General features: G+C 44.7%; 1 protein-coding gene across 2 annotated transcripts in view; it reads right to left on the bottom strand.

Annotated features, from left to right (window-relative positions):
• Positions 1-14,470, bottom strand: part of fbxl7 (F-box and leucine-rich repeat protein 7) — a 398,497-nt gene that overhangs the window by 294,659 nt on the left and 89,368 nt on the right. The gene's annotated exons all lie outside the window — the stretch shown is intronic.

The raw sequence follows: 14,470 nt of genomic DNA, 5'->3' as shown, positions 1-14,470 counted from the left end.
GTATGATATGCCAAGTAAAATAGAGAAACTGTGCTGCAGAACAAAATAACGAGTTTCAAGGTAGATAACATTGGTGCCACCCTGCAGAACCTAGAAGATTTTAGCAACGTAACAGATTGAGCTTTCTGGGTAAGCAGAGGCCAAGCAGCAGTTTAATGCAAAGCATATGGCATTGTTCAGTACCTCAAAGGAGGCCCTGCCAAACAGATCCACTGCAAGGGGAAAAAAAAAAGGTATACAACATTCTTGTAGCGCTTTTATCCCAGCCAGCAATTTTTACATACTTACTTGAAATGTAAGTCTCATCAGGACACGCTATAGAATGCTGACTGCCTTTCAAACTTCACCACAAATATCTCTTGTAAAAAAACTCTAAATGAGTATTTTGGACTATGGAGTATTTTTCCAGATGTGTTTCTTACTTCTGACAGTAATAAGCCATAGCTCACATTATTAGGTATTAGGTCGCAAAGCCGACATGAGGAATCCTATAGTTGCCTGTCTCAAAAAAATTGATTCATGTTTAGGAAGGTCGCAAGATGCTTTTTAAATGATCCTATAATTTATGTTTTACATGTGTTTCTGAAGTCTGGTGCCACATTAAGACTTGAGGTGCAGGATTTTCCCACCAGTGAAAGACCATGGACCGAATTAGTCATAATTCCAAGCAGGCTACGTACTGCCAAACAATAATCTGCAATATGTTTTTATTCGTTCATGGGATATGAACATCACTGGCTAGGCCAGCATTTATTGCCCATCCCTAGTTGCCCTCGAGAAAGTGGTGGTGAGCTGCCTTCTTGACCTGCTGCAGTCTACGTGATGTAGGTACACCAACGTACTGTTAGGGAGGGAGTTACACGATTTTAGCCCGGCGACAGCGACAATTAGATTATATATCTTGGAGGGTCGTGGGGTCAGAGCAGTATACAGAGATGGGAGGAGTAAGACCTTGGAAGGATTTGAAAACAAAGATAAGAACTTTTAAATCAAGACATTGCTTGACCTGGAGGCAATGTAGGTCAGATAGCATGTGACGGTAGGTGGATGGAACTTGGTGCAAGATAAGACACGCGCAGCAGAGTACTGGATGACTTCAAGTTTACAGAGGGCAGAACGTGGGAGACCAGCTCGGAGTGCATTAGAGTAATCAAGTCAAGGTAACAAAGGCTTGAATGAGGGCTCTGCCAGCAGAAGAGTTGTGATGGGGCGAAGCTGGGTAATGTCACAGAGGTGGAAAAAGACAGTCTTAGTGATACCACGATGTATGTTCAGAAGCTCATCTCGAGGTCAAATATGACACTGAGGTTGTGAACAGATTGGTTTAGCCTCAGGCTGGAGAAGGATGGAGGCAGTGACTAGGGAAAGGAGTTTGAAGCAGGGACCAAAAACAATGGCTTTAATCTTTCCAATATTTAATTGGAGGAAATTTCTGCTCATCAGGTGCTGGATGTCAGGTAAGCAGTCAGATAATTTAGCAACAGTGGAAGAGTTGAGAGCGATGATGATGATATAGGCCCAACCATCTTCAGCTGCTTCATCAATGACCTTCCTTCCAACATAAGGTCAGAAGTGGGGATGTTCGCTGATGATTGCACAATGTTCAGCACCATTTGCGACTCCTTAGATACTGAGGCAGTCCATGTCCAAATGCAGCAAGTCCTGGACAACATCCAGGCTTGGGCTGACAAGTGGCAAGTAAAATTCATGCCGCACAAGTGCCAGGCAATGACCATCTCCAACAAGAGAGAATCCAACCATCACCCCTTGACATTCAATGACATTACCGTTGCTGAATCCCCTACTATCAACCTCCTAGGGGTTACCATTGCCCAGAAACTGAACTAGACTAGCCATACAAATACTTTGGCTACAAGAGCAGATCAGAGGCTAGGAATCCAGCTCTGAGCAACTCACCCCCTGACTCCCCAAAGCTTGTCCATCTTCTACAAGGCAAAAGTCAGGAGTGTGATGGAATATTCTCCACTTGCCTGGATGAGTGCAGCTCCAACAACACTCAAGAAGCTTGACACCATCCAGGACAAAGAAACCCACTTGATTGGCACCCCATTCACAAACTTTCACTCCCACCACTACCAACGCACAGTAGCAGCAGTGTGTGCCATCCACAAGATGCACTGCAGGAACTCACCAAGGCTCCTTCAACAGCACCTTCCAAACCTATGTCCACTACCATCTAGAAGGACAAGGGCAGCAGGTACGTGACAACATTACCAGCTTCAAGTTCCTCTCCAAGCCACCCACCAACCTGACTTGGAAATATATCGTTGTTGATATATTTACTGTTGCTGGGTTGAAATCCTGGAACTCCCTCCCTAACAGCACTGCAGGTGCACCTAGATCACATGGACTGCAGCGGTTCAAGGCGGCAACTCACCATCAATTCCTCATGGGCAATTATGGATGGGCAATCAATGTTGGCCTAGCCAGAGATGCTCACATCCTATCAATGAATGAAGAAAAAGGTAGAACTGGGTGTCATCAGTGTACATATGAAAACTAATGTTGTGCCTCTGGATGATGTTGCCAAGCACAGATCCGTGGGACACACCAGAGGTAACAGGTGGGAGCTGGAAGAGAAGCCATTGTTGATAAATAAGAATGGAACCATGTGTGAGTGCAGACCCACCCAGCTAGTTGAGAAGGATGAGCAGAAAAAGTTTACCTTTATCACAGTCACATAGGATGTCATTTGTGTCTTCAATAAGAGCTGTTTTGGTACTGTGGCAGGGAAGGGAACCTGATTTAAGGATTCAAATATGAAGTTCTGGGAAAGATGGGAATTGATTTGGGAGGCAACAATGCATTTGAGAACTTTGAAGAGGCAAGGAAGGTTGGACATTGGTGGTAGTTTACAAGGACAGTGGGGTCACGGGTTTTTTTTTGAGGAGGGGTGATGACGTTAGATTTAAAGACGATTTTAAGAGTGACAACACCTGAAGAAAGAGAAAGGTTAACAATATTGGCTAATGCGGGGACCAGGAGGGGAAGTTGAATGATCAGCATGTAGAGGGAGTAGGGTCAGGAGTGCAGGAGGTGGGACTTGTGGACAAGATAAGCTCAGAGGGACATAAGAGGTGACAGGGGAGAAGCTAAAGAAAGATGCAAGAACAACAAATTAAAAAGATGATGGAATGATGAAGGCAGGTGATCAATTACCAAGTTTGATTCGTCCTAAATAGAACTTTCACCAACCATTACTCTTGTTGTTAAATAACTATATGTTATCTATGATAAAACTGTCAATAAACCATGTGAGGTCATTAGCTTTGTCAATAATTACAGTAAATCCAATATTACATTTGAACAACATTATATTCAGGTGACAAATCACTTCTGTATTATTCAGTCCAAATTCAAAGTAGTACAGAAGAAAGAAGAAATATGGCCAATGAGATTTGAGCCCCAATTTTACTTGTGGTACAAATATGCATACAGGAAGTCCCTGTGATATGTAGTAGTGTAAACAGGAGCTAGCAAATTGGCAGCTCATTTCACACTCCACCTTCTTTATTCTGCATTCAAATCAATTAGCTATCATTTGTTTTGTGCTAAATCCCAAAATGAATTTAACCCCAATTAACTCTCCACGCTCAATTTTAGACATACTGCAGTGTGTTGGAGGTCAACAGATCAGCAAGTAAAACACTGCGGCAATCTCTCTACGGCATGCCCCCCCTCCTCTGCAACCTTTTCCAGCCTTATGTCCCTTCCCATGGTCTTCTGTCATCTCACTCTGCTGTTCTGTGCATTCTCAATCCCCAGCCATGCATTCCAGCATAAATGACAGATCTTTCAGCCATTTCAGCCCTACATCTCTGAAACTCCCTCCCTTAAGTTCCTCCATTATCGGCCTCCATTTAATTGACTAAACCTTGTCCATTCCTTTCTAGCCCTCTGGAATAGTTTGAGTTGTTATTCTATGTTAAAAGTGCTGAGTAAATTCAAACTGTTATTATTAGCAGAAGTTACATTTTGGGTCATCCTTACAATCCGTTTTACTATATGACGCAGGCTCAGATATCTTACGAGTTTAAACTTAACCTCATGCAACTGGGATATGGTGTGCCACGGGGCTAACAATCTAACCTTATGCCACTGGGTTATATTTTTTGCATGCTCCTTTTCTTCTCATTTTCAGCCTACTCCACTGACTACCTGAAAGGAGAGCCAAATGCGCAAGTCTGCCAGCACACAGCCTCTCCATTGGCAAGTCCTCTGCTGTGCCTCCTCATGGCAACACATGGAAAATGGATCCCTCACAGCCCCAGGTTAAAGCTTCAGTGGAACCCGGAGGAGGTTTGGCCTCATGCACTGTGCAGGCCTGTCAGCATGTGGACACATTCTGATGCTCATGAACCAAACTTTCAGCAATGTGCAGATAGTTCCACTGCCTTGAGGATACCTTGGCAGAGATGAAGGCCAGGTGAATGACAAAAAATATGGAATGGGGCCCAAAGACAGACCGATGTCTAAATATATCAGAACAACCCATGCCTCAAGGTGTCCAAGAGACCTCCTAGATAAGGGCATTGGCACCAGCTTGACCTGATCACCACCAGGCGTGACTCTCTAAACAACAACTAAGCCAGTGCAAAAGTAATACCTTGCATTTCTTTGGACCCAACCACGAGGTTAAGAGGGGGCTCTGACATTTGAGCAGCCCAAGGTCTCCATAAATTTTTCCCAGGCTTGTGCCCTGGAGAGAACATCCCCATTTCACTGCAGAGCGTTAACAAAATATGGAAGACTGAAGAACAGATGCAGCAGAGGCAAAGGAACTGAGAGAATGGGATGGAGTCCTTACAGGAAGCAGGGTGTGAGGAGCTGTAAGTAGCTGTAAATACAGCTCCTCACACCCTGCTTCCTGTAAGGATACAGCTCCTCACACCCTGCTTCCTGTAAGGACTCCATCCCATTCTCTCAGTTCCTTTGCCTCTGTTGCATCTGTTCAGATGATGCCACTTTCCAAAACAGTGCTTCTGACATGTCTTCCTTCTTCCTTAACTGAGGTTTCCCACCCACGGTGGTTGACTGGGCCCTCAACTGTGTCCGACCCATCTCCCGCGCCTCTGCCCTCACACCTTCCTCTCCCTCCCAGAACCATGATAGGGTCCCTCTTGTCCTCACTTTTCACCCCACCAGCCTCCGCATTCAAAGGATCATCCTCCGCCATTTCCAGCATGATGTCACCACCAAACACATCTTCCCGCATTCCATAGGGACCATTCCCTCCGGGACACCCTGGTCTACTCCATCACCCCCAACATCTCAACCCCTTCCCACAGCACCTTCCCATGCAATCACAGAAGGTGCATCATCTGCCCCTTCACTTCCCCCCACCCCCCCCCACCCCCTCATCATCCAAGGGCCCAAACACTCCTTTCAAGTGAAGCAGTACTTCACATGCACTTCCCTCAATTTGGTCTGCTGCATTCGCTGCTCCCAATGCAGTCTCCTCCACACTGGAGACACCAAACGCAGACTGGGTAACTGCTTTGTGGAACACCTTCGGTCTGTCCACAAGCATGACCCAGACCTCCCTGTCGCTTGCCATTTCAACACACCACCCTGCTCTCACGCCCACATGTCCATCCCTGGCCTGCTGCAATGTTCCAGTGAAGCTCAATGCAAACTGGAGGAACAAATTTCCGACTAGGCACTTTACAGCCTTCCAGACTTAACATTGGAGTTCAACAACTTCAGACCATGAACTCGCTCCTCCATCCTCACCCCTTTTTGATCCCCTTTTTTCAATATTCCTTTTTATTTTTCAATTTTTATTTATTTATTGTCCCACTTATTTTCATTATTTAAAAAAAATTTATTTCCATTTTCATTCAGTGTTTTATCCCCAGCTTTTAACCTATTTTCGATCTTTTTTCCTACCACTGTCCCCTCCCCCCAACCCACCCCCACTAGGCTCATCTGTCGCTTGATCATTCTGCTTTCTACTCTTAACGTCACCATTAGCACCTCCTTTAGCCAGTATCACCACCATTAACACCCCTTTGACCTTTTATGACATCTTTTGCAATTTCTCCTTTGCCTCCACCTATCGCTGGCCTTCTATCCAGCATCTGTCCCACACCCCCCTTAAACATTATATACTTCACCACATTTGTGCTTCTCTTTAGCTCTGAAGAGGAGTCATACGGACTCAAAACATTAACTCTGTCTTTCTCTCCACAGATGCTGTCAGACCTGCTGAGTTTTTCCAGCATTTTTTGTTTTTGTTTCAGATTTCCAGCATCCACAGTATTTTGCTTTTAACTCGCACGAGTCAGTTGTGATCAACATGAAAACTGATAGGCTGTACATTGACATGGCATACTGACAAAAGAGAAGGCTCTTCGAGAGTGGATTGTTGAAAGAAAAGCATTATACATTCATCTGGCAGCAGAAAAGTTCAAAAGGAGGTGCGTGAGTAGGATGTAGGCTTTGCTGTAAGGAACTCGCTGCTTTCAATGATAGAATCTTCCACAAATAGCTCAGAACGCAGTATTTCTATGCGCTGAACTCAAACAGGGCTAATTTACCTTGAGTACCTATACTCCAAAGCTGTGCTCCACTACAGAGGCAAAAGACCAATTCTACGAGGAGTTTGACACTGCTATCAGTAAAATCACTAAGTCATAATCATTAAGACAGAACATCTTTACCTACTGGGAGATTTCAACACAAGAGCAGGTGCAGACCACGAAGCATGTCCTTCCTGTCTTGGGAAAGATAAATGAGAACTGGCACAGACTACTTGAGCTTTGCTGCTACCACAAACGGTGTGTAACTAACATCGGAACAAACCATGCCTCAAGGTGTCCTGGAGACATCCCAGATCAGGGCATTGGCACCAGTTGGACCTGATCATCACCAGGTGTGACTCTCCCAACAGAGTTTTCAACACTCGCAGCTACCACGGGGATGACTGTGATACAGGTCACTCTTTATCAAGTTCCAAGTCGATCACAGCTGTCTGCATGTCGTCTGTCAATCCCATGTACATGGTCCTAATGTTCCCGCTTACCAGATGTGGCATCTTTGTTTGATTTGGCTCCTTGCCGCATGGCTCTGAAGAAGAGTCATACGGACTCGAAACGTTAACTCTGCCTTTCTCTCCACAGATGCTGTCAGACCTGCTGTGTTTTTCCAGTATTTTGTGTTTTTGTTTCAGGTTTCCACATCTGTAGTATTTTGCATTTATCATTGTGATGGAACCTGTCATTGGAGCCAAGTGATCCACTCTCATTAATTACAAGAGAGAGCAGAATGAGAAGACTCTGAATGCACTAAGAGCTGCTCAAAATAAAGTCCAACAGGCTGCTAGATGGTGTGTCAATGGCTACTGGTTTGCCAGAGTATCCCGATGTCTTCAACACAGGGGATGCTAGGGGCATGTATGATGGGGTCAAAAAACCCATCAGCACAGAAAACAGCACCACTGAAAACAAAGGTAGGGGGGATCATCACTGCACACAATAAACAGTTGGAGGGCTGGGAGGAACTTTACCTTGAGTTGCACTCTATCAAGAACATGGTCACCAAGGAAGTTCTAGACACCACAGAAAGCCTGCCTGTCATGGAAGTGGTGGACATTGAACCCACTGTGGAGGAGCTTAGCAAAGTTATTGACTCACTTGCCATGGGTAAAGCTCCAGGTAGTGATGCTATACTGCCTGAACTCATCAGGTAAGGGAAAGCAGCACTCCTGCAGAATCTGCACAAACTTCACTGTCTCTGTTGGAGGGAGGGGGTAATGCCCCAGGATATGCACGATGCAAAGACTGTGACCTTGTACAAGAACAAGGGCAATCATCAAGATTGCAACAACTATCGAGACACTTCCCTGTTGATCATCATAGGAAATGTATTTGCCCATGTTGCCCTTCTCAGGTTGCAGATCATGGCTGAATGCATTCATCCCGAATTCCAGTGTAGTTTCAATCTGGAAGGTCCACATTTGGCATGATCTTCTCAGTCTGGAAACTGCAAAAGAGATGGCATGAGCAGAAGGGGACCACTTTATATGGCTTTCATCGATCTCACCAAGGCATTCGACCATGTGAGAAGAGGAGGTCTATTTGAGCTGCTGGAGAAAATTGGCTGTTCACTGAAGTTGCTCAATGTTGTCATCAAAAGACAAGATCACATGATTGGCAAGCACAGCAATGAGGCAATATCAGAACCCTTTGAAATATGCAGAGAGATCAAACAGGGTTGCATTCTGGCACTGACGTTCTTTGGTATATTTTTTTTTTGCTACTGTCATATGCTTTCAGTTCATCTACGGAAAATATCTTACTTTTTTTTTTATTCATTCACGGGATCTGGGCTTTGCTGGCTGAGCCAACATATATTGCCCATCGCTAATTGCCCTTGAGAAGATGGTGGTGAGCTGCCTTCTTGAACCTCTGCAGTCCCTGTGGTGTAGGTACACCCACAATGCTGTTAGGAAGGGAGTTCTAGGATTTTGACCCAGTGACAGTAAAGGAACTGCGATATATTTCCAAGTCAGGATGGTGAGTGACTTGATGAGGAACTTCTAGGCAGTGGTGTCCTCATCTATCTGCTGCCCTTGCCCTTCTAGGTGGTAGTGGGTGTGGGTTTGGAAGGTGCTGTATAGGGACCCTTGATGAATTCCTGCAGTGCATCTTGTAGATGATACACACTGTTGTTACTGTGCTTCAGTGGTGGAGGGAGTGAATGTTTGTGAATGTGGTGCCAATCAAGTGGGCTGCTTTGTCCTGGATGGCGTCAAGCTTCTTGAGTGTTATTGGAGCTGCACTCATCCAGGCAAGTGGGGAGTATTCCATCGCACTCCTGACTTGTAGATGGTGGACAGGTTTTGGGTAGTCAGGAGGTGAGTTACTCGTCACACAATTCTTAGCCTCTGACCTGCTCTTGTAGCCACAGTATTTATATGGCTAGTCCAGTTCAGTTTCTGGTCAATGGTAACCCCCAGGATGTTGATAGTGAGGGATTCAGTGATTGCAATGCCATTGAATGTCAAGGGGCAATGGTTAGGTTCTCTCTTGTTGGAGATAGTCATTGCCTGGTGCTTGTGTGGTGTGTATGTTACTTGCCACTTGTCAGCCCAAGCCTGGATGTTGTCCAGGTCTTGCTGCATTTGGACATGGACTGCTTCAGTATCCGAGGAGTCGTGAATGATGCTGAACATTGCACAAACCATCAGCGAACATCCCCACTTCTGAGCTTATGATGGAAGGAAGCTCATTGATGAAGCAGCTGAAGATGGTTGGGCTGAGGACACTACCTTGAGGGACTTCTGCAGCGATGTCCTGGAGTTGTAATGCCTGACCTCCAACAACCTCAACCATCTTCCTTTGTGCTAGGGATGACTCCAACCAGTGAAGAGTTTTCCAGGATTCCCATTGACTGCAGTTTTGCTAGGGCTCCTTGATGCCACACTCGGTCAAATGCTGCCTTGATGTCAAGGGCAGTCACTCTCGTCTCACCTCGGCAGTTCAGCTCCTTTGTCCATCTTTGAACCAAGGCTGTAATGAGATCAGGAGCTGAGTGGCTCTGGTGGAACCCAAACTGGGCATCAGTGAGCAGATTATTGCTAAGCAAGTGCCACTTGATAGCACTGTTGATGACCTCTTCCATTACTTTACTGATGATTGAGAGTAGACTGATGGGGCTGTAATTGGCCTGCTTTTTGTGTACAAGACATACTTGGGCAACTTTCCACATAGCTGGGTCGATGCCAGTGTTGTAGCTGTACTGGAACAGCTTGTCTAGGGGCACTACAACCTCTGGAGCACAGGTCTTCAGTACTATTGCCGGAATATTATCAGGACCTATAGCCTTTTTAGTATCCAGTGCCTTCAGCCATTTCTTGATATCATGTGGAGTGAATTGAATTGGCTGGAGACTGGCATCTGTGATGCTGTTGGCCTCAGGAGGCCAAGGTGGATCCTCCACTCGGCACTTCTGGCCGAAGATTGTAGCCAATGCTTCAGCCTTATCTTTTGCACTGACATTCTGGGCTCCCCCATATTTGAGGATGGAGATATTTGTGGAGCCTCCTCCTCTAGTGAGTTGTTTAATTGTCTACCACCATTCACGACTGCAGAGCTTAGGTCTGATCCGTTGGTTGTGGGGTTGCTTAGCTCTGCCTATCACTTGTTGCTTATGCTGTTTGGCACGCAAGTAGACTTGTGTTGTAGCTTCACCAGGTTGACACCTCATTTTTAGGTATGCCTGGTGCTGCTCCTGGTATGCCCTCCTGCACTCTTCATTGAACCAGGGTTGATCCCCTGACTTGATGGTATTGGTAGAGTGGGGGATATGCCAGGCCATGAGGTTACAGATTGTGTTTGAGTACAATTCTTTTGCTGCTGCTACTGATGGCACACAGCGCCTCATGGATGCCCAGTCTTGAGTTGCTTGATCTGTTCGAAATCTATCCCATTTAGCATGGCGGCAGTGCCACACTACATGCCAGAACTGATGCAAAGCTGTTCAGCTCTGTCACCTCAGATCCTTGACAATGTTACACTAAGTCCTCATCAGAGCATTGCTCGAGGCTGATGATGAATCCCATGCCAAGGAACATCTTCACATTAAATGGATAGACTTTCTCACATCTGTAAAAAGTGTTTGCTTTGACTATCAGCATCAGGAAGACAAACGTCATGGTCCAAAACATTGCCATACCACCATCTATCAGCATTGACAATGTGACACTTGTGGTTTTTGATTGCTCATGATTGTAGAGTCTGTCATATATGAATCTATCTGCCACTTGATACTGAAATCAACACACACAAAAGCTTCAGCTGTTATGTGGAAGCTGAGTAAGAGAATGTGGAACAACAACAACAACCTGATTGAGGACACCAAACTGTGAGTCTACAAAGCCTGCGTCCTCAGTGCACACCTGTACAGTGGTGAGACCTGGACAACATATGCTAGGCAGGAAAAAAGGCTGTAGAGTTTCCATCTTCGCCGTCTCAGACATTTCCTTGCATATCTTAGCAGGACAAGGTCATTAACTCAGAAAACATGCTAATTCTGTCAGCATACATGCATTGATAAGCCAACGACATCTGCTCAGTCACATTCATCATATGGATGGCCACTGGGTTGCATACTGATGAACGTCCATACCTCAAATACAAGGACACCTGCAAGCGGGATGTGAAGATGGAGAACATTGACATTTTCAACTGAGAGGCAATTGCTGATGGCTGGGACCTCTAAAGGATGACTGTTTGGAGGGCACTATAAGAGGCGTGGAGAAACTGAAAGCTCAGCTGGCTGAGAAGAGGACCCAGAGAAAACATGTACATACATTTCACTTGTTTCAGCTAAACAAAATGGGTGATAGCCACTCACTGACTTTAGTCAAGGCACTGCCCTAAGAAATATCAGGGTTGAGCTGCCTGGTTTAAATTTCATACAATGCTTGGCAGTTAACTGTCATTCACCATCAGTGGTGCATACCCCATGGCAACACCACTTGCCAACCAATTAGCACTCTCTTCACATGCAGTATAAATTGTTGTTTTCCCCCCTTATATTGGTATTCTTGCGAATGTCCAATTGAGTGCAAGATTAAAAGCTTAGAAATGTCTTTTTTTTCAGCAATACTCAAATTGTTTATTGTTAGAGAAAAATATGCACAGTTGAATGAGCTGGTAGTGTAAGTACTTAACTCTCAGATACCTTTAACCATTGTCTTGAAACTGGAATAAATTAGTGTTTTGAGATTTTTGTCATCCTTTTTTTCTCCAGATTCCCTTATCACGTTTTAAGCAAGCACAAATCTTGGCATTTAAGTTATCTTGCCTCACCACAATGACCTGGAGATTTAATTGATCTGAGAGAACTGAAAACGATCTATAATTTCAAGGCTTTAGGATATAGTAAGCCTTTCCTGTCAAATTGAAACAACAATGGCTTTCTGAACAGAATACTTCAAAAGGAAAGGCCATTATAGGTAATGGCCACGTCTATTTCCTGCAGCGGCAACTTTGTATACATTGTCATAATATAAGCAAAGATGTTTCATTCTTTGAAGCTATACGTCAGATAAAGTTTGTGTATTTGCCTCACCCCCACATACACACACACACACACACACACACACAAAGGCAACAATATCCATCCCAAAACATAATCAACAGAAATCTGTTTAACTTTGTAACTGATAGGAGGGGCTTCTGGACAGAAGTTATATATTTTTCCAAAATAAAAACAGAGGTCCAGAGCACAAGTCTTCAGTGCTATTACCGAAACATTGTCAGGACCCATAGCCTTTGTACTATCCAGCACCTTCAGCCGTTTCTTGATATCATGTAGAGTGAATCAAATTGGCTGGAGACTGGCATCTGTGATGCTGCAGACCTCCAGAGCAGGCGGAGATGGATCATCAGAAATGCTGGGAATACTCAGATCAGGCAGCATCTGTGGAGCGAAAAAGAGGCTGGGATTTTCCTGTCCTGCCTGCAGTGGAAATCTGAACAAGTGGGACTGGAAAATTTGGAGAGCAGCCAAAAGTCCATTGATTTTGGCCAGGAATTTTCGGTTCCGTCAAATGTTTCAAGTCAATGACCCTTTTGCTGTTGTATATTTATGCTGTTTGGAGCATTTTTAGAAGGAACAAATAAAAACTTTGCAAAACCTATGACTTGCACTTTAAAAATGCTGGAACCCCAGCTTCCTATAATTTAATTGAATGGTTTTAATACACAAATTTTATAACTGTAATTGGTCAGATATCCATTTCTGCCACAGTAGCAATTTGCACAAACTCTGGTAATGATGAGGATTCTCCCATTTGTCTACCATAATTTCAATGACTGGGATGTGAAAACCCTTGAAAAACCTCTGGAGCTTCTGTGGAAATTCACCTTCAACATTCGAAGCTTAACCAAAAGAGCATCACATCTTATTTCTTTAAATTACAACTCTGAATGACAGTTTAAATCAGCTTCACATTTGATTACCCTGATTGGCCAGTGTTTTGTCTGTTGTCAGCTGAAGTGCAAGTGGAATCACATCCAAGACAGGGTCAACAGAGAGGGCCTGAAAATATTACCAAGGCCAATAAGCCCTCTTTTAGGCTGGTTATACTGACGGTGGTCATGGAAAGTGTTTACAATAATGATGATTCTGCTTTCCTGACTGAAAATCAATCAGAATTAATAGTGGGTGCGGGAAGGTGAACATGATCTACAAATGGTAACAAATGAGGGAAATAAAAAATATCTTTTCTATAAACGTTTATTTGATTTTGCAGTATCAGTGTCATGTTGCAGAAATAAGCTGACAACTTAGGCTGAATTTTCACCTTAGGGGTGGAAACGGAACAAGACTGTTTGTGGGTCCCAAACCCCACTTAGCCCCACCACCACACCCTGGGAGAAGCAGCCTCTTGATGGAATTTTGATTGGGGCGCCCCCATTAATTGACATGGAAACAGATTCCCAGCCCAAATAAGGATTGTGGGCAGGGTCACAGAGCTGAAGGGCCAATCAGAGACCTTGCAGCTTCAGAGGGACACCAGGTTCTGGTACTGAGAAGGTGCTTTAAAAAAGGTACCGTCTCACCCACACTTTTCAAGCTTTAATTAAAAAGTACAAAAGTGCAGCCAGTCCACCACTGTTGGGGTGGGGGGAGCCTCAAAGGTAGACTTTGGCAGCACCCCCATCCAGGCTAGCAGGGAGAACCTGTAGGCTTGCCAGGAGCGCTGGCACCCCAGCCTGCCCCTCATCACATCAGGAAACTGGAGGATCTGCTTAACCCATGGTTAACAAGGCTTTTAAGGAGCCGCTGCCTGCCTCACGTGGGCAAGCGGTCTCCCCAGGCCCCAAACCCACGTGTCAGGAACAATGTTGGAAAACCAGCAAGCCAGGTGGCCTCAATTTTCAGGTCTCGTCCACCTATATTCCTGACATTGGCAGGGCTGAAAGTTCAACCCTTTATTTCTACTGACCAACAAAAAAAAAACAGGTGCCAAACAGCTATCACAAATCTACACTGATATTTTTGATTTTATAATTCATCATTTGGTTACTTTCCTTTTTACATGCATATTTTTCTGGTTTGGCTTTTAATAATAAAATATAAACTGAAAAGGTTATCTGAATAGACACTGCAGGCATCCCTCGCATAACAGAATATCCAGAACTGGGATTTCCTCCATTGGATATCATCTTCTCTGTCCATTGCTGAAAAGCTTCCCTATTGCCAAAAGTTTTTGGCTGGGTTCTTAACATTAAATTTCTGAACTCTCAGAGGGAACGGCCAGAGGCCAACATCCTTGTATGTTTGGCACCAGAAGCTGGTAACTTTGGTCAGAACACAAGATGGCTGAAGCTTTATTTATGCTTTAGCTTCATGTTTATGTTCCTTGCCCCTTTGCCGCCGCATCACCCCCTCCATTCCTGATGAGCATCATAATTGTGCAGCTCCTTTCAATTGG

The sequence above is a fragment of the Cetorhinus maximus genome, chromosome 3, assembly GCF_964194155.1.
Source record: "Cetorhinus maximus chromosome 3, sCetMax3.hap1.1, whole genome shotgun sequence".
Taxonomy (NCBI): Eukaryota; Metazoa; Chordata; class Chondrichthyes; order Lamniformes; family Cetorhinidae; genus Cetorhinus; species Cetorhinus maximus.
Note: the sequence above shows the minus strand (reverse complement) of the source record. Positions and strands in the feature narration are given on the sequence as shown.